We start from the raw sequence: 26,916 nt of genomic DNA, 5'->3' as shown, positions 1-26,916 counted from the left end.
TCTGAAGTTGAGATCACTCTTGTGCTATAGCACACGGCAGAAATAAAAGATAACCACGCTGGCAATCTTGCTGAGAGATGGTCTGCTTGCTCAGAAGGCCTGCCTGCCTGCTACTTCAGAGCCTGGGAGAGGTGCAGAAGGAGAACTGGTCCAGGCAGAGAAAAATGGGGGGAGAGGGTCCCCAGCAAGAGAGATGTACAACAAGAAAGGCTGCCTCGTCTCCTCTCTTCCAGAATACGTATACCCTTGGACCCCAGTGATCTTATATCTGGAACAAATTACAAACCATCAAATGGAGGGATTCTCAACTGTGTGCAACAAGGCAGGACAGAGGGAGGAGTGCTTTGCCCAGAAACCCAGAAACAGGGTAGAGGGAAAGAGGAATGTGTGATTTGAAAAACATGATTTATGATTTACCTCAAAATTTAAAAACATGATAATAGACTGCTTTCGTCATATAAATGGCAACAAGGAATGCTTAACATAATCTCCCTAGCTGAGGTGGCATGAATTAAAAAAACAAATGGTTAGAAAACACTGATTTTAGTCCATCCTCCCCATTTCACAGACCAAGAGAGAAGTAAAGAGACTCACCCACAATCACACAACTATTCCCCAGGAGAGCGAGGAAAAGAAACAAAATCACAGATATTTGTGTTCTAGAAGAATTATTCTTGTTTCACCAGTGGGCTCCTAGTATACCAAAGAGCTTTACCCCAAGAGCATCATTTCTGGACTCAGCCTGTTGTTGTGCCCACCTGGCTTGTATCCTCAACATAATGCAGGGTCAGAGTCCTTCTAGGAAGGAAGGGAGGGCGGAGGAAGGGGAGGAAGGAAGGGAAGGGAGGGGAGACAGAAAGGGAGAGGGGAAGGAGGAAGGGGAGAAGGAGATTTTATGGGTTTCCTTTTGTAGCTATAACAAAATGCCATTGTTTCTGGAGGCCACAAGTCCAAAATGGTTCTCACAGTCAAGGTGTCAGCAGAACTTTGTTCCTTTCTGGAGCCTGCAGGAGAGAATCCTTTCCCATGCCTTTTCTAGTTCCTAGAGGCTGCCTGCATCTGTGGGCCTGTGGTCTCTTGCATCTTCAAAACCAGTGATATCCACTTGCCTTTTTCACATCACATCACTAACTCTGAGTTCCCATCTCCTCCTTTCACTTATAAGGACCCTTGGATGACTTTGGACTCACCTGGACCCTCAATCAGGATAATCTTCATATCTCAAGGTCAGCCTGTCTGCAACCTTCACTCCTCTCAGCGATGTAACATAACCTGTCCGCAGGCTGCAGAGTGAGCACGTGGACCTAATCTCGAGGGGACAGTTACTCTGCCTCCCACAACACTGGAACCTCCTCCCCACCAGGGTGACAGAAGACATGGCGGCCAGCTAATCCCAACACCTGCCTCAAAATCCTTCTCAACAATGCTTCTGTGAATCAACTGCACTTGGCCTAGAAGCAAAATCCACTTGCTAACCCTGACTACTCTAGAGGAAGAGCAAGATGGTAGATGAAGTATTGACATTTGCAGGCCATCTCGGGGCTTGGGTGCAGTCCCCACCAAAGACAGACATTTGCAGAGGCTACTTCTGACCTCCCAGCAAGTCCACGCGCTTTCGTGGGCCCCTCCCTGGCCACCATCAGGGGCCTCAGCAGATGGCAGGACATTTTCCAGGGCAGATTTTTTGAGGGTTTTCTGAGGACTATTAGGTTGTCCATTTGTCCCATGTTTTAAGGTCACAGGTCCAATTTCCACATCTGTCTGGAGCTGCCTATAGGGCCCTTACTCTTTACAGTGTGGCCCACACTCTTTCCACAAGGGAGTCCTCACCACTGGCTTTGAGAAGTGTACTGGGACTGCCTGCTGAGGTCGCCCCCATCAACCCAGTCTACACAGAGAAAAACTGTACGTGTTTCCCTTCCTCCTAGATGGTTAGGACCAGAAATGGATCATAGCTGAAGGACAACTCCCGGGCAAGAGAAGGTGCATTTGTGCCCACATTCCCAGTCCCCAGCTCAGACCACCTCCAAACCAGTGGGGGAAGTCCTTGTTGAAAGAGAGAGGAAAGTATAGTTATGTGACTCAGGGCCATCATTTCTCTTTTACAGGCTGGGAACACAGAGTTTCGCTAGTCATGCCACGTCTGCATGAGCTTTCATTTGAGTCAAAAAAAAAAAAAAAAAAGTCTAGGCCATATTAATTCTAGGATTTCTGAAAACTCTTATGGCAAACAGTTTTGGCTCTCACAGCCTGAAGTGGTTCCAGAAAAGTGTAACGAGAGCCGTGGGGGCCTTAGAACTGTGGGTCAGAAAAGTGGCAGAGGACACTGGGATGCTCAGTCAGGATGAGACGCTGGTCCCAGGCCCCAGCCTCCTGGGCCTACTTGGCTACAATGGCTTCTCGTATACTGGCTCACTCAGGTGTTAGCCCTTCCATAATTACCACCCCCCCCCCATATGTCTAGGTCCTTAGGAATTGCCTCATATATGTGCAAGACACACACAGTTTTCTGACCACACACCACTTTGTTCCAGGGCCCCACGTTCCGCCACCTCTCACTGGGCCCTGTTGTCACTGACACCACTGAAGTACCAGAGGCCCTGTGAGGCACCCTGAGGCCAAGAACTGCTAGGTTCCACGAGGTGATGAAGGAGAGGGCCCCTTCACCCTCCTTCCTCCCCTCCCCCGCCCCGTTTTACTCTGAGAGCAAGTCCCAAAGCTGGCTCCCCAGGTACTAGCACACCATGCTTCCCATTTGTATGTGTAGACTCTCTGCTCTTCAGGAGTTTTGTAAAGAAGCCCAGCAGGGGCTGAGTTGTGAGCCAAACCCAGTTGTGAGCCATTCAGCAGACCAGGCTCGGATTTATTCCCGCCCTGCTGCAATCAAAGCTCGGTTCCCAGGCCAGCTGTTTGTGCTATTTCCTTCTTCCGGCCACCTCTGTCCCAGAAGACTGCATGGCCTCTCATGCAAATAGGCTTTGAGCGGGAGCCCACCCCAGCCGTTCACCAGTGCCTGCTCGGCTGTGCCTGACCAGGATGGGCTCAGGCTGGGACTCTCTGCACACTTCGTGTGCGGAGTGTAAGAGAGGGAGAGGCACGCGGGAGAGGCACTGCCCTTCTGCTTCCCAACCCACAAGAAGAACTACATTGGAAGCTACAAATAGCCAGATTTTTTTTTTTTTTTTTTTTTTTTGCCTTACATATTGAGCCAAAAATCGAGTAGATCTGTAGGGGGTGTAATGACATTCCTCAGCTGGTCATGAGGATCCCATAACATGACTGGTTAAGTCGTACCCTAGCAGGGCAGTCAGGAAAAAGATGTTCCAGGGGTCAGACACTGCTCTGGAAGTCTGTACATCCACCATCTCTCACTACACGATTCTTGCTGGCAAAGCACCTTATGAGTTGCCCTAGGCTTCACAACTGGCTTCGTTGCCTGGGGGCAGGGGATCACCACCCGGAGTTCCCCTTCAGAATCTAGCTTTCAAGGTTGAGACCCTCTTATTTACAGATGGAAGAGTGATGTACAGTAGTAGCCATGACTTGCAAATTTGCAAGGGCATCGCCATGTGATTAAGGCCAAGGAAGACCAGGTTTGGGCGGGGGCGGGGGGGGGGGGGGTCAAGCTGATCCAGGGCAAGAGAAAATTCAGGGAGTATATTAGCTACCCTCAAATGTCTGAGGGGCAGCACGAAGCAAAAGTACACTCATATTTCCAACCTAGGGTAGTAAAAGGGATCGTGGGGCTGGAGTCAAAGGACGAGCTGGAGCTGTGGCTCCCTCCTGCGCAGACTGTTGGGATTTCAGGCAAGTCCTGCTCAAAGCCTCCATTTCTTCGGCATGCACCTCACACGACTGTTGTGACCAACTAAGATAATGATGTAGCAGCACATGGCGAACCCCAGTGCTGCTCCAGCTTAGCTTCCCACCTGTCGGACGCAGCTCTCCACAGGCGGCACCTGAGTCCCTCCCTGGCACGGCGCGCCAGTGTTCAATAAACGTCCACTGAATTCTCCTCCAGAGAAGCATCTCAGAAGGCAATCGATAAAGGTTCTAAGGAAGCTAAATCCATCTTTAACTGAGGCAAGATCTATGGAACAGCCGGAGGGGTCTACCGGGCTGATTCAAAGGCAGACAGCTCTGCCCCATGGAAGCGTTCAGTTCCAGGAGGTTTAACGACCATCAGAGGAGCTCTAGAATGATCTCTTCCCCATAAAATGTGGGTAACAGAGGGCAGCAGAGCCTCTCCAAGGTATAGATACTTCGCCGGAAATCCATCTCGCTCACAGCCCTCCGCAAACCAGCCTTCCGCACCAGCATGTTTGTGCACACAGGTCACATTGTGGCCTCACCACAGCACAGAGCACGGTGTGTCGGGCACCTCTGGGGCTGGACCAGGGTCGTGACAGCAGGGCACACCGAGGCTTTGTCGGAAACCACCCTGTCTCCCCAGACCTCCCAGTCCAGTATATTATAACACGGTGATGCTTCCCTGATGCATTTGCCCCAGCTGAGCGCTGGGCTCACTCACTCGTTCAACAAGCAGAGACTGAGCTCCAGGACAGGTGGGGTCACAGGGCGGGGAGGTGGGGGTGGCAGCTGAGTTGGGGATGACAGCAGCCTGCACCCTGCAGGTACGGCATGCACCACAAGAGATCTGCTCTGCCTCGAGGAGTTTTCGCAGCCATCCAGGAGACAGACATCACGTAATAAACGAGCGAATACGCAGACAACTGCCAAGCATGGTCCCCTTGGTCAAGGCAAAGTACAGGGGAATGTTGAGGGACTGTAAGTGCGCCGCAGTGAGAAAAGGCTTCTCTGAAAAAAGAGACATGGAACTCAGTCTGGATGTTGAGTCCGGAAAAGCCACCAGAAGAGGCGAGAGGAAAGTGTGAAGGCTTAAGGTGGGAGGGCCACTGAGAGGGTCCATGAGCAGAAAGGAGGGGTATCACAGCTAGAAACGGGGAGCAAGCGGGCTGGAGGGACATGGTAAAGGCACTGTCTGCCTTACCTTTTGCAAAGGATGACCAGTAAAGAATGTTCAGTGAAGAAAGAGGAGATCAGATTTGTGGTTGTTAAAAAAAAAAAAAAAAAATCACTGCCCCCCCCCCCCCCCCCCAAAAAAGGGCTTGAAAGGGACCGTTGAAACGCTGGTGGGGGGTTGGGAGGGGCGCTGCCATGCGCAAAAGTGGGTGCAACACAGGGGTACTAGCAAGCACTGGTTCTATTTGAGCTGCCCCCTGCAGGGAAGGGGGAAAGAGCAGGGGAAAAACTACAGGACACGCTCCAGGAAAGCTATGGGAATAAACATAAAACAATCCTAAAGTCTTAGAGAGTCTGACGACACATAATTAAAGTCAAAAGATAGATCTTAAGCTCCAATCATTCACATGGCCTCAGGCTACTACTTAAAGAAAAAAGGATAGAAGGAAATACACCAATATGTTAACAGCCGTTAACTTGGATCATGGGTGCTTTTTATTCCATCTTCGTGTGTTTCTGTTTTCCAAGTTTTCTACAGTCATTTACGTGTTTCTTTGTAATTAGAAAAGAAATCCAGACATTAAGAAATAACAATGTCATCTTCTCACTTCCTGGGTGTGTCTCCAGGAAAGAATTAAAGGTGTCTTCTGGGTTTCCATCCTCCCACTGGGATGGTTCTCCTTCCTACAGAAGAGCCAGACACATTCAGAAATCACAGTATCAGGGGATATATCTCAAGGGCAGAGCATTTGACTGCAGAAATCACAGTATCAAATTCTCCCACAAAGTCCCAGATCCTTAGGACAAAAGCACACACCTGTAATTGCTGTCTTCAACTGCCCCGGTAACAAACATGGCTCCTTTCTGGGGCCGACCCCCTAATGCGTCCTCCCCGCCCAGCCTCTATACGGGCTCCCTGGAACCACACACCCCTGGCCCTGGCTCCCAAGTGGCTGCCAAATGGACCAGACAGAGATATCTGACTCAAGTCACACCAACTGGATTCATTCTCTCAGGAATTTGGAATTGATACAAGGAGACTAAGTGGAGAAAGATGATGGTATTTGAACAAAAATGTGGTCATGTAGCATTGGGCACGGCTGACACAAGCCAAGGCCATGAAGAAGTAAAAACGAAGAATCTCCCTTCCCCCTTCTCAGGGGTTTCCTTGGGAACAGAAGGAGGAGAGAGGAGGCTCCCAGGCCGCATGGCTCCATGGAAGGTAAAGGAAGAGGCTCCAGTCCTGGCCCCACCTTGTTCCCCAGATAGCCTTGTCTCTTACATGTCTGAAAGAAGGACTGGTGAGTCCTTTCAGTAATCCTGGTCATCTGAATTTGTTCAAGGGGTTTCTCTTCCTTATAACCAACAAGTTCCCACTAAGAAATGTCTTCATTTTGAGTTAAGATCCCAGTTTCTCACCATTTTCTGTAGATCATCTACCCTGCTGATCATCAGCTTCTGTCTAGGTTACTTGCAGAAGGCCATGGGGCTAAGGGTCTCTTCTCTTCCACGGGGGTTCCTCTAGCCAAAGGCCCCACCACCCAGCCAAGCCAGGCCATGCTCCAGCTCCAAGCTGGCTGTGGCATCTATGCTCCCCACAAGCTGAACAAACCCGGAGCCAGCCGCAGCCCCTCAAGGCCATCCCGCACCTCCATCAAGGTGCGCTCGGTGCCCTGTGGCCTCATGAACTTCCCCAAGGCAGATGTTTGCCCCTTGGTGAAGCCCCCGCAGGAGGGGCGAAGGACCCAAGCAGCCACCGCCTCAAGACCCGGGGAAAGAGGGCGTTTGACAGCGCCAAGGTAAGCCTCTTTTTATTAAGACAACACAGCAAACTCTTTTTAACCACAGCTGACATCACTCTAATAAATCACCATCATGTCTTGTGGGATAGAAAAAGCCAAAACACTGTCACATTTGATTTTGCCGGCTACTCGAGCCTCGAGAACAAACCATGTGTTTTTAATCAACAACACTTTGTTTTGCATTTCTCAGACCCCAATACTCTTTAAATAGTTGCTTGTACCAGAGGGCTATTTTAAACCCAGGGCCAGCTTCTTTGCAGAGGACATTAAGAAAGAGAACACCACGTTACCGGTTCTCTAGGCTTATCCCGGGCACTTTCTCTGCTGGGGTGATTATGTCCTGTGGGGTTCTATCTGTGTGTTTCACAGGGGGCTTTCCTCTTCCCTCTTTGGGAATTTAATTAGATGTCTTCCCAGAAAGTTGGAGTTTTTTGGTTTCTCTAACAGGCAACCCGTCTGGGTTATGGGAAAACGGCAAATTCCCAGCCAAAGGAAACAGAGAAGTCACATCTGGGACTAGGATTCCAGAGGAGTGAACGAGGAGGTGACAAAGGAGGGGGACTGTTGGCAGGGAAAGGAGCAGTAAAATAAGATTTCCGGAACGGTACATGTCGATTTCTGCATGCAAGTGGGCCCCAGACGTCTTGGAGGCAGGAAGCCCGCTAAAGCTTGCCTGGGGCTCAGCCTCTGGATTTCTGGGAATGAGTGTCACCTCAAGACAAGAGTAAACCATGTGCAGGAGACTTCCCCTAAAAGGGGCTCCTTACCTGACTACCCGATGCACCAGGATCTCACCAGGGATTGGCAGCTGGATTCATCTTGTCCTGACACAGGTCTCCAACAACACCTGGCCTTAGAAAGACAGTGAAAGGGACTTTAAGAAGATCCTGACATAAATCACAGCAACACTCTATGCTATTTGCTTGACAGTGAACTTAAACCATTTGAAGGCTCCAACCAAAAATATAGGGGTGGCCACCATGTGGTTCTGGCCTCAACTACCATCCCTCAGCCATGGGGCAAAGTTCCTTTCCTTGGTGACCAGTGAGATCCCCCAACCCAGGTCAGGTTAGGGCTTCCTGCTTCCAAGCGGTCCTAATCGCTCAACCTCTGCCGATCAGATCATGCCTGCCACACCGGCTGGTGCCAGGCTAACAGGCCCAGACCCATACCACTGCAGGAATGTCAGACGCCTCACTTCCTGGGACTGAGCTGCACATCTAACTGGAGAGGACTCCCAGTTTCTCAAAGAGCATTCTTTCGTGAGGGGTCTGCATCAACCATATAACTCCAGTTATTCCTATCTCTATTATTCCATAAACTCATGAAATATGGCATAAGCATTAATACCCCCCTGGAAAACCCATTTTGTCAGTGTCCTTTGCAAAAGTGCCAATCCCCACATGCCCCAATTGTCTGCCTCTGTGTTGGGAGAAGGTGGTAATTTATACACATGCCTGTCGTTGTGGGGTGGGAAGAAATCTTCCAGGCCGAGTGCTATCAGGAAGACTCTTTCCTACAACTCAGAAGCCCTTTGTTCTAGTTGGTTCTGTTTCTCTCAACAGGGCATCCCGTTTCACGGGCCAGTATTAGTAGTGGTTTACACGAAGCCTCCCTGGGATCTGCTCTGTGATTACACTCCCCTGCGGGGATTTTGTTCGGCCACGTAAGCATCTTGGGCTGACTATTTACAAGTCCCAGTTAGGGACTGCTCTTCCAATTGAGTATCACAAATGGGCATTTAAACTCATGACCTGGGCCCTTCATATTCCACAGCCAGTGTTTCCACTCATTTGGTTGTCTTCACAAAATAAACTAGGAAACCTGAAAAGATATTGAAATATTGGAAAACAGCATCTGGTTGCTACTTATATGGGTGTTTGAGACTAGATTCAGAAGGAGGTGTGCACGTGTGTGTGTGTGTGTGTACTGAGGATTCCAGGTCAGTACCTGGTGGGAACACCCTTCAACAAGCCTCTGGAGCTGCCTCTCAGACTTCTTCCTGTGTTCACTTGCACCTGCTTCCCAGGTCTCCCATCCATGGCCATGGCCATGTCGTACACTGAGCTATGAGGATCAGGGAAGGATAGAGCCTTGCCACCCAAAATGTGGTCCCCACATAGGCATTTGCATGCCTGTCAACAATGCACAGGTTCTCCTGCCCCACACATATTGACCCAGAAGCTTCATTTTAAGGTGCCTGGTGGCTCAATCAGTTAAGAGTCTGCCTTCAGCTCAGGTCATGGTCCTGGCATCAGGACGTCGGGCTCCCTGCTCCATAGGGATTCTGCTTCTCCCTCTGCCTGCCACTCCCAACGTGAGCTCTCTCTCTCAAATAAATAAAATCCTTTGTAAAGGAATCATTTTAATAAGATTCCCCAGGTGATTTGTAGGAACATTACATTTGAGAAGCGCTACTATTTCTGAACCCTGGCTACACATTAGAATCACCTGGGTTTTAATGCTAAGGCTTAACCTGACACTAGTTAGAATTTCTAGAGGTGGGGCCCAGGCTTTGGAACTATCCCTCACCATTTCAGTGCACAGCCAGGGCTGAGACCAGGGGTCTACAAAAATAATCCTTTACTGAGCATCAGCTAGATGCCAGATGTTGATTTACATAGGCCGTCTCTATCCTCACTGCAACCATCGAAGGCTAAGCACGGTCCTCCCCATCTTGTCCCATGTCCCATAGGTCTCACATCAGAAGCCACATTCCAACCAGAGCCCGAGCTCCAGGCACCATGCACCAAGCTGTCAATAGAAGCAATAGCCCCACGGAGAAACAGCCATGAAGCTCCAGGAAGCCCAGGCTCAAGGACTACCACGTTCCTCTCACAAACAGGCAAAACAGGCTGAAGTGGGAACAGCAAGATTTGACAGAAGACCTCCAGGTCAAATCGGCCAGGCCTTCCGCAGAAAGGCCGAGTACGACAACTCACAGACCAAGAGCCCCACCACCCGGAAGGTGCTGTTAGCGTGTTCCTGCCTAGCCCTACCCAGAAAAGCCAGGCCAGCCGGGGAAAGGATTTCAGCTGAATTTTATGGGACATTTATGAACAAAACGTACTTATCAGTAAATAATAATTATAGAAGAGCAGGTGCCCCAGGGAGAGCAGGTAACATGGGATCTCATTTTCTAATGCCCTCCATGAACAAACCCTGTTTGAAATTAAAACATCCTTGCTGTCAACACAAGTGTTTAAAGAGACCCGGGCTTCTGTAACATAAGCAGTAATTCTAAGGCCTGCTGTTAATTGAAGGCTTCATCATTTACAGGCCGCTTTCACATATACTAATGTGCTTAATCCTCACAACAAGCCTGTGAGGCAAGTATTTTTTCTTACCCCGTGTTATAGATGAGGAAGCTGAAGCCCCAGGGAGATGCAGTGGCAAGGCCGAGGCCCAGAGCTGGTGACTGAGTACAGAGCTGGGCCTTCATTCATAGGCGAGGTCAGTGCCTTCCCAAACAAACTGATGTCATCCAGTCAAAACTCTAACACCGCCAGAAAAACTGTCCTCCTTTGCTCCCGGAATTCCCTTTGCACCTGGTCATCAGAGACTTTGGAGTCCTAACTGTCTATGCTCCGTGTGCAGGCTGAACCCTAGGGGGCCATTCTTATTGTCCCATTCTTGTGTCTCTCCAAGACTTAAGGCAGCTATGGGCAGGAGTTTGTGCACCCAAGAGGAGAGCAGGACCATATAAAGCTTAAATAGCTTACATAGAGGCACACATTCAGACACACACACACACACACACACAGTGTTTCAATAGCAGGACATTTCAGGGTAACATTCTTAAGTCACCCAAAAATTGTGCGTGGAAGTTGTAAGCAAAAGAAATCATGAACCCTTCCAATATGGCTACCAAGTCATAAACGTCATCACCAACTTGCAAAAGATTAAGGAATCTGGGAACAAATTAGCCTGGTATAGACAGTGACTTACGGAGAAGTCTCAGCGAGGAGTCAGAAAAGCCAACAACTTTAAATCCTGTAAAGTTTCTTAATCAAGTTACACTATTATTTGAAGTTGGCAGAACACCAATGGATTTAGTCCAAAGACATAATATATGACTTTTTTTTTTCGGTTTTCTTTTTTAAGGGCATTAGGGTTTTAGTTCCTTTTTTCCTTCTTCTTGAGGGTTCTTTTTTTTTTTTTTTTTGGCAATATGTCGCTTTCTTTTTTCAAATCTGTTTCCATCCAACATGCATAAAATGAGCCAGTTCCAGGGAGCCCTATACTTCCCTTCTCCTTGTGCCCCTTGTAGAACTCACTCCTTGATTAAACTAGTTAGCCCCATAGCCAGAAGCAACATAACACAATTTTGTGCAAATAGCTCTCTTCTGCCTGGCCCTCCCCTCACAGTTCAGCTATCTCTACACAACAGTGTAAGACAGAGGGTGAAGGAACCCTCACCACAGAATCACCCTGAGATTATGGGTGAAACTTCCCCTTCAAAGGCTGCCTCCATTCCACATTCTCTCAGCTGCCCTTCCTCTCAGGGGGCTTTGTTCACAGCTCCAGACCTGCCCGCCCTTTGTACTGTCTGCCTTCCTGCCTTCCCATCTCCCCACCCCATGTTCCCACCCCTATCCCCACCCCCACTGCCCTAACTCTCCCAGCCTCTCCAGGGCTGCCTGGCTTCCTTCTCAGGGAGCCCCCAGCCAGGCGAGCACCTCCCCTCCCACAGGCCCTGAGAAACCCTGAGATCAAAGAGCTCAGCAGCAGGGCCAGGTGTCCATCCTCCTCCACAGGCCACAATTAATCAAGCGGCCTGACTCACAAGGAGATCAAACCCGGCCCCCCGCCAGCTGTTGGTTAAAGCTGGCCTTCAAGTTGCCCTCATTAAATTTGCTCTCCCTCTCTCCCTGCTGACTCCTGTCCCGTGACCATCTATCTCCTGGATCTCTCTCTCAGCGCTTTTCCTGTCCCTTCCTCTCTCCTTCCACCGCCTCTCCGTTTGTGTTTTCCTCCATTTCCTGGCTTCACCAGCCCCAAGCCCGACCCCTCCATCGCCTGCCAGGCCATCCTGCCCCGCTCTCTGTTCCACTCACTCAGAAGTCCACAGTCTCCAAACTCCTTCGCCAGGACACCCTCTCCTGGACTCTCTACTCAGCCCCTAAAGTTCCAAAAGAAGTCTGGGCCAGGCCACGAGGCTGTCAGAGAACAATTTCCCCGGTCCTCAAGGCCAAGGATGGGTCCACCAACACAGAACTTAATCCACCTGCAATTCACTTCACAGCGGAAGCAGGCATCTCCGGCACGCACACGTGCACACACAGACACACGCACGCACGCATGCGCCAACACCTCTAAGCTCTCGGCGGGAGCATCCCAAGGCCACCTTCCCCCCGGCCGGCTGGTCAGTCTCCTACTGAGCAGTTTGCAAGCCTCCTCCCCAAGAACCACTCCACCCATGAACACGAGACAGAGAACACCACCTAGAAGCTAGAAAACGGGCAGAGATCCTTTCTTTCCCTTCCAGCTCTGCCCAGAATGAGGAAGGATGGAAACATTGGATCCTGACTTCTCCTCGGCTGATGTGTTGAGAATATTTACTCCAGTTGTCTAGGGTTTGTTTTTATACACTTTTTCCTACAACAAACACTGGCAAAAAAAAAAAAAAAAAAAAAAGGAAAGAAAGAAAAGGAAAAAAAAAAGCTAGTACAGGCTGTAGAGTACTGCCCTCTCTTTCTCCGTCTCACTATATATACATCTATGTATTTTTTAACTTGTTTTCCATTTCAGTGGTTCTTAAAGCGCACAGGCGTGAGAAAACACAGATGGAGTGGAACAGGCAATGTTGTAGCTGTACGCAGAAGACATCACACCATGCTGGAGATTTTTAGAAGTCTTGGAAGACCTCAGGATACAGAGAGGTTTTTTGGTTTGGTTCCCCCCGCCCCCTTCCTTATATAGTTGGAATTTTCTCTTGCTTCCTCTCTCAGCTCTATTTCTCTATCCCTGGCATCACCTGCTGCCTCTGGGAACAGAGAGTCCCTTGGCCTGGGTGACTGGGTCACTGTGGCTGCCCTGGGTTTGACCTCAGTTACCTGCCCATGCTCCCCCAGCTGTGGCGAGGCGATCCCTGGGGGAGGAGAAGCCATCCATCACCAAGGCAGCATCATAGGCCTGAATGAGGGCAGGAAGGGTCAGCGCTGGTGCGCACTTGGGCAGGTCGGAGGGGGCAGGGGCATTACAAATTGCAGAGATACTGGTGCCGGGCTTGATTGATGACGCGGAATGAGGGGCAAGATGCTGGCACCGGGACGAGCCTGCGCTGCAGTCCTCCACTGGCTTCCTCCCGGCCCACCCCCATCAGCCCTTTCTCCCCGCTTCCTTTTTCTTGCCTACTCACAGCCCATCCGTCAAGCCGTGCCCCGAAGCTGACCTTTTGCAGAGAACAGCCAGCCTAAGAGAACCATTTCTTTCTGAAAAACCTCACCAAGGGATTTTATTAATGCTGGCAGGCCCACAGTCAACAGTGTGCCACCCCTGCTTCCCGTCCCTGCGCTGCCTCCTCCCTTTGTGAATTCCATGAGCTCTGAGCAAGGAGGGAAAGGGGACTGTGTGAACACATTTCTTTGGCAGCACCCCGCTTTCTCTCCTGACCCCAAACTCACTCCCACCACCGCCGGTCAGCCCCACAGGTCTGACAGTCACCTGTGGAGCCGTGGGGTACTCGTCTTAGTGTGCCCAGTCTGGCATCTTGAAAGCAGTCACGGGTGGTTCAGGAACAGCACACGCCACCTCTGGGAGAAAAGCAAGAATGGCCTGAAGAGTCCAGCTGGCATGAGAGGAGATGGGCTCTGAGGTTGGGCAGGGAACTGATGCTTGGTTGGGCAGTTTCTTGCGGGCAGGGGGACCTGTCCATCTCTTTGAAGACCACACAGGTTGCCAGTCACACCACTGCAGCAGCACAATAGAACAGAGTGGGGACGTGTTGGGGCAAACGGTGATGGGAGATGTTTAATAGAATTACTATTAGGCTTTGAGTTAATGAATCACAACTGCAAGAAATCATGATAATCCAGCAGGCATTAATGACAGATTAGCTTCAAAGCTGCCATAAAAGTGCCATAATGCTTACCTAACGGCATGATTAATTCTCCCAGTACATAATGGCTTTATGGGGGAACCAGGCACCAACAGAGGCTTGACAGAAAGCCATGACAAGATCCCAAGGGCGCCCGGGGCACCCCCACCCTGCCTGGACCATGTGGCTTCCGCTCTGCCTGGAGGCATCTACCCTCACTGGATTGTGGGTAGACAAGGGCAGCTGTTCAGGCTTACCCCAGAGCTGTCTCGGGAGGGAGGAAAGGAGCAGTCCCCTAGAGGCCCTGCCAGGCTTTGTCCCTTACCAGGTAGCAGCTGTCCAGGGGAACCCGGAAGTCCTATCACCCCAAACTCTAAGATAGGCAGCTCCTGTGACAGCCCTGGTGCTCAGAGAGCCGCACCCCAGTGCCCAGACCAAAGGATCTAGCTTGGAGAAGTCTGGAAAGAGTACAAGCGTACCTCAGTTTATTGCACTTCTTAGATATAGCTTTTTTTTTTTTAAAAGATTATTTATTTATTTATTTGACAGAGAGAGATCACAAGTAGGCAGAGAGGCAGGCAGAGAGAGGAGGAAGCAGGCTCCCTGCCAAGCAGAGAGCCCGATGTGGGACTCGATCCCAGGACCCCGAGATCATGACCTGAGCTGAAGGCAGCGGCTTAACCCACTGAGCCACCCAGGCGCCCCATTTTTCACAAACTGCATGTTTGTGACCACCATTTGTCCAACGACATTTGCTCACTTGTGTTTTTTGTCACATTTTGGTGACTCTCACCATATCTCAAATGTTTGCATCACTATTATATTTGTTACGGTGATCTGGGATCACTGATCACAGCTCACTGAAAGCTCAGGTGATGATTAGCATTTTATAGCAATAAACTCTACTTGTTTTAGACACAGTGCTATTGCACACTTAATAGACCACAGTAGAATGTAAACATAACTTTTATATGCATTGGGAGACAAAAAAAATCATCTGACTTGCTTTGTTATAATACTTGCTTTATTGTCATGGTCTGGAAACACACCCAGAACCGAACTAGGGAGCTCACTATGACTGTGCTCCTCACCAGCTGTGTGACCTGGCAGGGCCCTTAACCTCTCTGTGCTCAGGTCGTTGGACCCTGAGTTGCATCTTCAACCACTAAACCACCTCCCTATCATGGCATCAGATAGTAAGTTCCCACTTGTATTCCCGGCATGATGCAAATCTCATTGTATGTATTATTTCATTTACTATCTGCCCCAATAATCTTATGAGATAGTTACCACTATTATCTTCTCTTTTACAGACAGGGAAACTGATGCCACACAGAAGCTGCTAGTAAAAGTGGAAGCAGGCAAAACTCCCTAGTTTCTCGCTTCTCTATCAGCCATCCCCATCCCGAATACCGCCAGTTTAACTCAGGAGAAAAGCAGCTTGCAAGACACTTAACGCCATGTCTTAGGTGACTCAGCAGTGCTGGATTGCCTCCCTCCCCCCACCCATGGCAGGAGAACATCTGTGAACTGGTAGGTGACAGATCTGGATGGACTCTACCTCTGCTGTTTACCTTGACTCTGAGACCCCTGTTCTGACAGTGTTACCTTAGGCGCTTAACCACTCCTGGTTTCTGTTTCAGTTTCGCTTTGGTGCAAAGGGAATAGTGACCATCATCAAAGGAACTTACCCACCTGACAGCAGGAACGTCCTAACCTCATCGGGCTCAAATCTACCTCTTCCCAACCCCGCCAGAGCAAGGCCACTCTCCTAAGCACAACCCCAGCCTCCACTCCAGAGGTTCCCACTGTGGGCTGCCCATCTTCCTATAAATATGGAGGCAATTAGCACAAAGCCCAGGTCTGAAGGGAATTCTCAGAGCCATGTTCATCTTCATAATGTTGAAGAAAACCCCCCAGGAGGCCTGAGTCATGGCTGCGGCGGGCAGACTGCTTCTGATCTGATTAACTGAGCTCCACAAGAGGCACGCACCCTCCCTCCAGACTTGCTCTGAGCCCACACCACTCTGGAGTTCTCTCCAATGGAGACTTTCCTCGGGCTGCCACTAACACTCCACAAAACAGGAGAAAACTGGTCCTTTCCTGCCAAGGCATCAGTGGTGTCCAACGTCCCCAAATCTGTGCTTCTTGTAAATTCCAAAATCAAATGGCAAGCCATCACTCCATCAGCAAATATTTACTTTCATAGGGCATCATGGGAAAGGCCAAAAAGATTCACTCTATCCCTTTGCAGCTGAATCCCCAAAAGGACATAAGGCTTCCAGATGTGTGCACCCATACCACACATGGGTGGGATTTCTGGAGGGGGCTGCCTTCTGGTAGCCCCATTCTCTCGTCTGAGCTGGCTGCCCTACCCAACGGGTGTCAAGTGGATCCCACTGCTTTAGTTATAAAGTCATAAACTCTCAAGGTTGAAAGAAACCTCAATGATTATTTCTCCCACCCCTCCCCGAATCTACCCCATCTGCTATTGACTCCTCTTGAGTCAAATATATAGTTCTTATTTCAACATGCTGTGCTCAGTGAAAGCTCAATAAATATTTATTAATGGTGGTGCCCATGATGAATTAACAGCCAAAGCTATAAAATTAAAGTTTCACACAAGCAGAGATCCTGGTGAGAAAGAAACTGCTACATAAAGTTTGAAATTTTTCAAAATGACAAGCATTCACGCACGCACACACATACTCATATACACTCACAAACATCCACACACATACACTCTCACATGGGCACACACCTTCACACACACATACACACAAACACACTCTCACACACACACTCGTACATACATATACTGTCTGGCAGAAGACCTCAGTTCTCTTTCTTGCCTACCCAGAGAATCACACTGGAAATCAGCAAGTGTCCTTAGAGAATATTCATGCCTTAGTAGCAGGCACGTTCAGCTTCTCAGAGGCCAATCAGCCCAGCCCATTGGGATGTGTCCAGCCCTGGACCCAGAGTCTCTCCCTGTCTCCTTGCTGGAATCAAGGGACAGCATGATTCCTGAGAAACTAAGTGGTGCCACTGAGGGTTTTATCAGGGGTCCCCGCTGAGCTAAGGTAAATGCGGAAACACATGCAATCCTAAGAGTGTTAAAACTTCAAGAGAAAGATCCAGGTCAGTACAGGCAGTATCAATGAGAATTTATCACATGATGGTGTATACCAAGAAGGAAATGCTAGGGAGTATTGCCATAAAGTCAGGAACTTTGAGGCCTAGTGGGTCTCCAGTCCTAAAACCACAGGTAGAGACCAACCATCACCAGTCAATCAGATTGTGGAGCTCCTGACCACCCCCAAGAGTCTATGTGCGTGAACACAAAAGCCTCCCATGGTTCCGTCTGAGATCCAACTGACAGAGCTAACTCTTCCCCTCACTGGGAGTGCTGGGACCCCTAGATCTGTGGCACCAGGGCTCATTGTTGCCCCTCTCAGTCTCCATCCCATTCGACCTTCAGAGCAAGTCCAGGGACTTGCTAAATCTGGGAATGAGGGATTTACAGAGCCCCAGAGTTACTGGAGGTCAGGCAGAAAGGAGCCCTTTCACTCCTGACACCAAACAAGAGAACCCCAGGTAGAGGCCAGTAAAGTACGTGAGCTCAAGAAAATCTCAGCGAGCTTGAAGGAAGAAATCAGAGATGACCTTGAAGAAATGAAGTGGAGTCTGTGCTAAACTCACAGTGAGATCATATGTGGGACTCCCTCCCTCTAAGCCTGTCTGTACCCCGAGGTGCCCTCCTGCTGGAGGAAGCTGGTTCTAATGCAGGATGGGGCAGGGCCTGGGGACAGGACAGAGCAGGACAAGTAGGAAAAGAAAGGCCATAAAAACTGAAGACAAGTCTTAGGAGGACCATTTCACATTTTCCTCACTTCAGCCCTCGTGGGCAGTGCTGCAAAGATGCTCCAGGAGAGCTGTGAGGTTAAGTGGTGCTTCTTCTGGTTTTCCCTGGGACTTCATGCAGTTCTCCCTCTTGCTTCTTCCCTGTCTAGTCCCCAAGAGTCCCCTGCAGAAACTATGCTGGTGACTCTCCAGGCAACCTGGGAGAAGACAGAGTGGGAACCCATCAATGACCACCAGCGTTTAGTGGCATTGCCCTGTGCCAGTCCCTCCGCTGGGTCAAGTTCTCCAGCGGGAACATCACAGTACGTCCGTGGACAGAAAGAACACCCACGGGCCAGCTGGCAATGCTCGCTGGCCCCCTCCCAGCAGAGGCCTGTCTTCCCTGGCTGCTGAATCCTGTCTCATGATTCTGCTCTTGATTTTGGTGTTTGTTCCTGCCCAGATGGGGTGTCTGATCTTGCCATGGCCAGTGTTCTCTGAAGAAGGGGACCTGGTACACTTTTATAGGACCCTGTGGTTCCCTGGGGCCAGACTCTAATGCTGTCCAGATGCAGAAAAACAGAAGGGCCATTCAAAAACAACCGAAATATCAACACACTTTGAAAGCAGTCTGTTAGCACTTGTCATAAGCACAATAAACAAAACAATGAAACCATCAGAAAGTACCGTGAGACAGTCAGGCTTTAGGAACTTGGCTTTGATGATTTAGAAAAGCAAAGAGAGGGGGCAGAACCAGTTCCCACTTGGGCTGAGGCTTGTTTGTTCTGCTTATCTGAAGTCAGAGCTAGCAATCCCCATCATGATGAAAGGATCTACAAGTTTCCCCTTTGCATTGGGCCCCTTTGCAGAGAGGTTGGGCGGGAGGGTTGCCTTGCAGCTTTGGGCAAGCGGTCAGTTCCTGCACGTGGCCCAGGAAACACCCATTTGTAGAATGCAGCTCCCATCTGCTGAAACACCCTTGTTCCGAGTTCATTCAACAAATAAGTGAGCTCACCAAACAAGATCATTTGCTTAAGTTCTTACCAGGAGATGAGACGTGGACTTTAGGGACACAGTGGCACTCACTCCCTCCTGGACACTAAGTTAGAGACCCTAACGCCAGGTGAGTCAGCAAGGACCCAGGGCCTGTTGGTCCTGCATTTTGGAGGAAGAGGCCTAGAGAGATATGGCAACCATCCACATGGCACACACAAGCCTTCCAACTTGAGCTGTGGGACTGGGGCTGGGGCTGTCCCTGGGTGAAATGAGGCCACCCGCTTACCAGTCACTCAAGCTTGTTTCCCACTGTCTCCACAGCTCAGGCTTTGCTTAATTCCCACAGTGGGTGCTGGCCAATTCATCTATCAAATTACCTGCCAGTGATTTAAGTGAGCTTAGTTCTTTTGGGTGCAGTCCCGCATTTTGACTCTCAGTCAAGCAAAATAGGGCAATCACCGAAGAGAGGCTGGGGGGACCTGAGACTGCTATCTGCTGTGGGGGACAGGACTCTGGAAGGGAACGAGATTGGTGGCATGAGTGAGAGGGTAGGAGGCCTGAGTGCAGACTCTGGGCCCCTGTTCAGCTGGGCGACCGTGAGTCGATCCCTTGCAACCCCTGTCTCCAGACATACCCAGTCGGCCACCCTGCAAAACCCTATCATGTGGGCAGGTAAGTCAGAAGATTTGACTCTGGTCTCCTAACTGGAAAAGCAAAAAGAGAAAAAAGAACAAAAACAAGAAACAGATGTCAGAAGAAAGGAACCAAACATAGAGCAGGAATACTCCCATGTCTGTTCCAGGTAGGAATCGTGTTGGAACCAAAGGCTCAACTTCACCAGATGCCTTTCAACCAGACGTGGAGGCACCCTCTAGCACTGCAGACCCACCCATCTTCACGTCCCCAAGGCCTCCTAGCCGGGTGGGCACCAAAACAGCAAAGACCAGGAGACTCAGGCTCCATGTCTTCAGACTGGCCACCCTTCCTTCGATCGGCCCCCCATGGCACGGAGGAAAGGGTCCCATCTCCTGCATGTCCTGGCTGCCAGCCTCAGGATAGTGACAGCTAAGGTAGTGACTCTTTTTTTTTTTTTTTTTTAAGAATTCATTTATTTATTTGAGACACACACAGAGAGAGAGAGAGAGAGAGGGCAGGAGCACAAGCAAGGAGGGGCAGGACAGAGGGAGAGGAAGAAGGAGACTTCCCACTGAGCAGGGAGCCGAGTGCAGAGCACAATCCCATGACCTTGAGAGAGTGCAGAGCACAATCCCATGACCTTGAGATCGTGACCGGAGCTGAAGGCAGATGCTTAACCAACTGAGCCACCCAGGTGCCCCTCGTTCACATGACTCATAAGGACTAGAAGAGATCATGCTTAGCAAGGACCAATGCACAGCCCAGCACAGGGTATGTGCAATAAATATTAGCTGCTTTATTCTCATCTCCATCCATACACTGCTGTCAATCAATAGACAAGTATTTGCTGGAAGCCAATTAAGTACCCAACACAATAGTTCAAAAGAGCGATAAATAAGCCAAGGTCACTGCCTTGGGGTAGCTCCCAGGATAATGGAGAGGATGAGCAGATCACTTAAACAGGGAAAGAAGCTGCTTCACTACAGAAACAGAGTACTCTTATCATGGGGAGGCAATATAATCCTTTCCAGGCTTCGAGCTCTCCTTCCTGGCCCCTGTTTACTGGTTAGATGACCTTGGACCAATTGCTTAACCTTCTGTCTCAGTTTCCTCATCTGTAAAATGAGAAAAATAATATCTATGTCATAGGGTTGCTGTAAGGATTAAATTAAATTAAATTTGCTCCTCACCACCTATGTATTCTCATATGTAAAATGTAACTAATAACTGACCTAATCATAGGGATGGTCTGAGGATTGAATTTGTTAACCCATGTAAAGCACTTAAAATAGGGTTATACATGGGCACCTGGGTGGCTCAGTGGGTTAAAGCCTCTGCCTTTGCCTCAGGTCATGATCCCAGGGTCCTGGGATCGAGCCCTGCATTGGGCTCTCTGAGCCTGCTTCCTTCCTCTCTCTCTGCCTGCCTCTCTACCTGTGATCTTTTTCTCTCAAATAAATAAATAAAATATTCTTTTTTTTAAAAGGGTTATACAATGGTTCACTGTCTTTACCATCTAAAATATAAGTTCCCTGAGGGAAGATTTCGGTCTGTTTTAATGCACTGGTGCATTATCAATAGAACAGAGCCTGGCACATACCACATAAATAGTAGTTGATCAAGTCATTGAATACTACAGGAGAACAGAGCAGTGGCGCAGATTCCATTCTCAGAAGGCTTCCTGGAGAAGATGATCCAGAAGGGGGAATAGAAGTTAACCAGGCTCAGAAGGTGGGGAAGGACATGGCCTCAAGAAACTAGCACAGGAGGGGCACCAGGCCTAAAAGAACCTGATTTGAACAGGAAACGGCAAGCAATCTAGTATTTGTAGGATGAAAGGTACAAATCAGGGAAAGGCAGGAGATGGAAGCTCTTCCTCCAGTGATTGACCTTAATGGGACTAAATATGCTCTGGAAAGCATACTGAAATGAGAGCATTCAGAAAAGACAGCTTCCCTCAGCCCCTTCCAAGACCTCCAGACCAGTAGGCCTCATGCAGGAGAGCCCCAGAAATAGCATTTCCCATGAGCCCTCCACCCCTGGGGAAAGTTCTATCGCATGGGACCCTAACCCATCTGTCTGCAAGATTTCCAGCCCACTTGGAGAAGCAGGCGACCATGTCTGTGAACTCTGACCCTATCAATCCCAACAGGGCCTGGGGAAGCATTTACATCTTCAAAGGTCCTGGTAAATGTTAGCCAACTGCCTCTTTCCAGGCCCCATCCTCACCTCCTCCCACTCTGGGCCACCAGGGGTCAGGGAGCTGGGTCACACCTGGCCAGGCTTAGCCCATCCCCAGTTCAGCCCAGTACCTCATTCTCAGAGCTGTCCTGATCTCTCCCCACTGCATCACTTTCCCTCCCTACAGGCACTGGGTCCCAGGCCAACAGAGAGGGGGCCTTAAGGGAAGCCCAGACACCTTCTAAAGGGCCTTTAGACAAAGGAAGGGTCAAGTCAGTCACTCTGGAAGGAGCCCTGGGTACTGGATCAGGGGAGGGGACAGGACAGGCCCACAGACCAGGGGCAGCTCCCTGACAACCCAATCAAGCAGGTTTCAGTGACCTCTCCCTGACCCCAGCAAGCTCCAGTTGTCCCTCTGATCTCCTGGAGGCAGGGAGGCCTGTTAACTTTTACCAGACTCCTTTGACATGGAGCAGCTCTAATAAGAACCTAGGAGGGAGGTTCATGCAAGTGTCAGAGCCTCACCACCTGCACCCAGCCCTGCAGCTCCAAGCCAGAACACCTGCCCCTTCACCCCACCACAGGACGTTCAAGGCACAGAGCCCTGGAAGGAGAGACGCAAGAAAGTACCGCAGGGCCTCAGCCTTCTGCTGCCACACTGCCTGTGCCTTTGGCCACACCACAGGCTTCAGTTTCCATTCAGTTTCAGGCTTCCATCCCCACTGGTGGCTCCTGTGACATTATGGCCTCAGCTCACAGCCCAGGGCAGGGTCAGTCCCAGCCATTTTCCAGATAAGTGTATACAGGGTATACCCAAAATCCATGGCAGGGCCAGGACTGGAGCCAGAGATCAGGAGCTCCATTGAGCTCCGCTCCCTTGGGGACTGTCACCCAGCCAGTCTGATAAAACCAGCTAAGAATGAAGGTGGATAATACACAGGCTGAGTCTCCCTCCTACCTCCTTCCTTCCTTGATCCAAGCCAAGTTTCCCCACAGCTCTTACCTGAAGGGGAACAGGCACAGGCATGTTCGAAGACTAAGGATCAGAAGCTGGACTGTCGCCTCAGCTCTGCAATAACCTTCTATGTGGCTTAAGGAAACCATCTACCCTTCCTGTGCCTCTGTTTCCCCACTTGTAAAATGTGAGTGGAGGGGCGCTTAGATCCCTTCTAGTTCCACACTCTCTGGTTCCAAGTTTTCACTGCCTCCAGTTTCTTCTACCACCCCCCGAGATCCTCCTCAAAAACTCTCCTAGAGTCTTTGGGGTTTGCTGCCAACTTTGTAGCCAGAAGGATTCATCTTGCCTAATCCTTGTATTTAAAATATGAGAAAGCTGGAATCCAGAGATGACTTAGCTGTGTGACCTTGAGCAAGACACCTAAAGGCAGAGTCAGACCTAGATTTCAGGTCTCCTAGTACTTTGTCCTTTATGCTGTGCCAGCTCAAGGCTCCAAACCTCCCAGGGATCCCCACGTCCTCAGAGGAAATGGACCAAGTTCTTTGCCTGGCATTCAAAACCTACCTGCCCACAGCCTGCCCGCCAGTCTGCGCACTCCCCACCCCAGTAACACCCTGCTCTGTAGTCAGACTCCCTATCTCTCCCCAGCAGAGCCCAGAAACGGTCTCACCCTAGCCTTGGCTCACAAAGATCCCCATCCTACAATGGACCCAAGTTCCCCCGCTACCGCACCCCCACCTGCAGCGCTGCCCACTCACACAGCTAGGTGTCTGAGCCATGCCTCACCCCATTCTTGAAGGTACCACCACCTCTCTGCCTTCTCCACACAGCCTGGTGTTAAATGCTCCTCAGCCGCATGGGCAAGTTACTTTGCCTTCTTGTGCCTCAGTTTCTTCATATGAAAAGTCGGGATAACAGGAGCTCCCACCTACGCCAGTCTCGTTAGACTTCCCTCTAATGCATGCATATACTTAAAACAGTGCCTGGCACCTATGTTTTATATATATATATTATATATATAATATATGTATATCATATGATACATATATAATATACAATAATGTATTATATATTTATTATATATATTATGTATTTTCCCCAATGGTAATTGTCTCTGAATACATCATAATGTATTTCTTGATAACTTCCAGCTCTGTGGTGATGTGGGTCAAGGAAGCAAACTGGATGAGCAAACTGGATGAGCAGACACATTAAAAAATCAAGTCTTCTTTAGAGGTGACTCAACCTCAGGATGCGCTAGCTTGTTATGGGAATGCCGGTCATCATCACAGTTCTGGGACCTAGAGATAGCATATTCTCTCCATGGAGATTTGCATTAGAATTGTGAATGCCCCTTCCCATCTCCTGCCACCAGCAGAGTCCCTTCAATTCTGTTGGTTCACCCTCTCTGCTTGGTGCCCAACCCAGCCCCTTCCCACTCACCCCGACAAAGGGATTGTGGTGATTGATGGTGACAGTGACCCGCCACTGACCCTTCCAATCTGGGCTTGCTGTTGTCCGTGAGGCAGCCTCCACAACTTTTGAAATGCAGGCTCCCCACCTGATGAGACTTCTGGTTTTCTTCCCCTTGTGAAGTGGGGTTTTTGATTTGGACCCTACTGGGTTCTCTCCAAATGTCTGGGCCCTGGAATGACTGCCTGCCAGAACCTGCCCACCAGACTGCCTTTGTGGGTTCAGGGCAGGAAACTAGACAAGACCTGAGTTCAGACCGTGACTCTGTCAGTGTCAAGCTTTGGGTTCTTCTGGAAGCTGAATTTCAGATACCTACTGCGAAGGCGGCAAATAAGGCATGTTCTAAGGAGCTGTTAGAAGGACTACATCAGATAACACAGAAAGCTGCCAGCACCATGCGGGCACATCGCCATGACTCAATAAATAATAGCTATGATGAAGAGGAGGAGGATTAAAATAATGTGAAGGAAGAGGGTTGTACCTGAAAACCAGCTTTGACTCAGTTATAAGGTCCTCCTTGACCACCGTCCCCAGAATGGCGGCAGCCGAAGCAGCTCCCTCTTCTGCGCACGCGCACGCACAGACACGCACATGCGCACACGCCTGCGTACAGACGCGCTACAACCTCTCCACGGCGTTAATTTACGTTCCTGCCCAGAGCCCATCTAGCTGCTATTTGGGGCAACGTAGCCCCGTGGAGCTGTCTCTTCCTTGTCCCTTCGTCGCTCATTATTCAGGGCATCCACTGACTGGGCCGGTGGCCTCTGCAGCCGAGCTGCCTGAGACTTGCTCTCCTTACGAAAGAGTCTGTTTCCACTAAACCACTGAGCATTTCACATGTCATCATTTTCAAGCTATTTATTTACTCATTTTCTCTAGTTTATTTGCCTAGTCCTCAAAAAATATTTGGTCGGAGTGACTTCCTATAACCAAATTTGGGTGCCCAACCGAAAGGTATCAAGCCGCCCACACTGTGAGATCAAGCTGCGGCTCAGGCCAACCACCATTTTGCAAGGAACTACAGACCAAAAGAATGCTCAGCAGGGCCTACCCCCTGCAATTGTAAACAGATTTCAGTGCAGTGGGTCCCATGAATCACGGTCATCGGGAGAGGGGAAGCCAGGGAAACCCATCGTTCCAGGGAAGACCCTGGTTCCTGCCCCGAGGAAGGCGCACAGGGAAGAGAATCAGAAATGCACCCGCATCCCCGCTCCCCTGAGGCTGCTCACAGGGTGTAAAACTTGAAGCAGAAAAATAGAAGAGGTGTTTTCACTTGACAGGAAAGGAGGTTCCGCTTACCTCAGCGTTCCAGCTGCACGCCAGCTCTCTCCTCCTCATTCTCTGCCTCAGAGCCTCACTCCTAGCGCCTTTCATGACCTTCAAAACCAGGCTCCCTATCCTCTTAATTGTATGGGAATGCAGCAGGCCAGAGGAGAGCTCAGGAAAAAAAGAAAACTGCAAGCCTGGAATAAGATAACCCAGTTTAAAGAATGTCAGTAAACACCTCGGAAACCCATGAAGGAAGAGATTTTTCCAGGCCTCCATTCCAGGAAGTTCATGGAACAAAGAGAGATCCCTGGAAGAACCCCACAGATGTGACCGCGGCCCCTCTTTCGCTTCTCCTGTCCCGGGGGTGTTCAGAGAAGCGGGGCAATGGGGACCTGTCCCGGGAGAGGGATGTCTTGCAGGTGAGGAGTCTTCACAACTGAAACACAGAGATAAGCATCAGAAGGACTCATCTATTCCCCCCTGAGCAAAAATCAACTGAGGGAGAAGGAAGAAAGGGGATGGGGGGGAGCCTTCCAAGTGGAATGAGTCGCTGAGTTAAATTACAGGGGCCTGGGAGGGATGATTAACGGCCCTCATGGTTTTCTGCCTCACAGCCATTACTCACCCCAAACCTGGGGCTTCTCGGTTACATAGCCCAGCGCAGGCCGACCATTTTTTCCATTGACTGAAAACACATTCTGACTGAAAACAAACTTTGGATCCCCGAGGCTTGGCAGGCCCTGGGTCCTTCTCCATATTTAATCAACGGGAAGCTAAACACTTTCAATCTGTGATGGCTCATTTGGACGGGGTCTCGGGGCTTTTGCTTGGTGCCAGATATAATAACTCTCCTCTCTCTTTTCTAAGGCCTATTTTATAATTTTGCTGTTTTTCAATGTCAAGCCCATCTTTTGAAGAATTTTTATTGGATTTCCTGCTAGACTTCAATGAGGATTTTTCTTGCTTTGGCAGAACTATCAAGCAGAACAGGGGAAAAACTCAATCATCATCTTGGAAAGTCATGATGGTGCTTGGTTTGGTGGGGGGGGGGGTTGTCTGTTAACACACAAACAGCTTTCTAGTAGGTTAGAGGCCCAGTGGCCAACTTTGGGAAGTTCTCTGACTTTGATTCATGGGGTGACAATTGACAGGCAAGGCAAATGGGTGTGAGAAGAGGGAGGTGGAGACAGGATAAGGGAAAGAGAGGCACGAGTGTGTGAGAGCCCAAGGGTGGGTGGGTATGTTCCAGTCGACGTCAGTGGGACAAGGCCTGGCACCATTCACGAGAGCTGCTGGGATACTGAGAAATAGGGACATGGCACCCATTCAGGCAGACTCTTAACCAATAGCATGACCCCCTCAGAGCTTCTGATATCCCAAAAATGGGCAGAAAAGTCTCCATCCCAGAGGCTCCTGTTTTACCAGCCATGGCCACAGTCTGCGCCTGCTCCCAGGCAACAACATTCAGATCTTGAGTTTTTCCTCACAGAGATTATTCCCCAGAGGAAGCAGCTTGCCAGTGAGTGACAGCTTTTGTTTGCTCATGTTTTCCTCTCTTCTCAGAGTCAACTTTCAGAATATACCAGGATGTTCCTTCTCACTCCTGGACTTTTTTTTTCCTTTTGATTTCTTTCTTCTTTTTTATTTTTTATTTTTGGCAGGGCAGGGGGTAGGGAGTCTCTACAGACTATTATCCAGAGAAGAGAAGTGGTTCTTTGTCCAGCAGTGAAGGAGGG

At 49.8% G+C, this 26,916-nt stretch overlaps 2 long non-coding RNA genes across 4 annotated transcripts; one reads left to right on the top strand and one right to left on the bottom strand.

The window, feature by feature from the left end:
• The first annotated feature begins 4,387 nt into the window (after positions 1–4,387).
• On the top strand, positions 4,388–16,368 carry LOC116581974. Of its 3 annotated transcripts, XR_004282326.1 has the most exons (5): positions 4,388–4,565; positions 4,635–4,904; positions 9,481–9,753; positions 12,537–12,667; positions 15,142–16,368. It is a non-coding gene; the product is annotated as an uncharacterized LOC116581974 (long non-coding RNA). The 3 variants fall into 3 exon arrangements; XR_004282327.1 differs by lacking the exon at positions 4,635–4,904; XR_004282325.1 differs by having other exon boundaries at positions 4,388–4,904.
• LOC116581973 lies at positions 5,444–24,478 on the bottom strand. Its single transcript, XR_004282324.1, has 3 exons — positions 24,393–24,478; positions 7,553–7,637; positions 5,444–5,667 (listed from the first exon to the last, which is right to left on the bottom strand). It is a non-coding gene; the product is annotated as an uncharacterized LOC116581973 (long non-coding RNA).
• Positions 24,479–26,916: the final 2,438 nt, after the last annotated feature.

Source organism: Mustela erminea, chromosome 21 (assembly GCF_009829155.1).
Source record: "Mustela erminea isolate mMusErm1 chromosome 21, mMusErm1.Pri, whole genome shotgun sequence".
Classification (NCBI taxonomy): Eukaryota; Metazoa; Chordata; class Mammalia; order Carnivora; family Mustelidae; genus Mustela; species Mustela erminea.
This window is presented reverse-complemented; position numbering and strand designations above follow the sequence as displayed.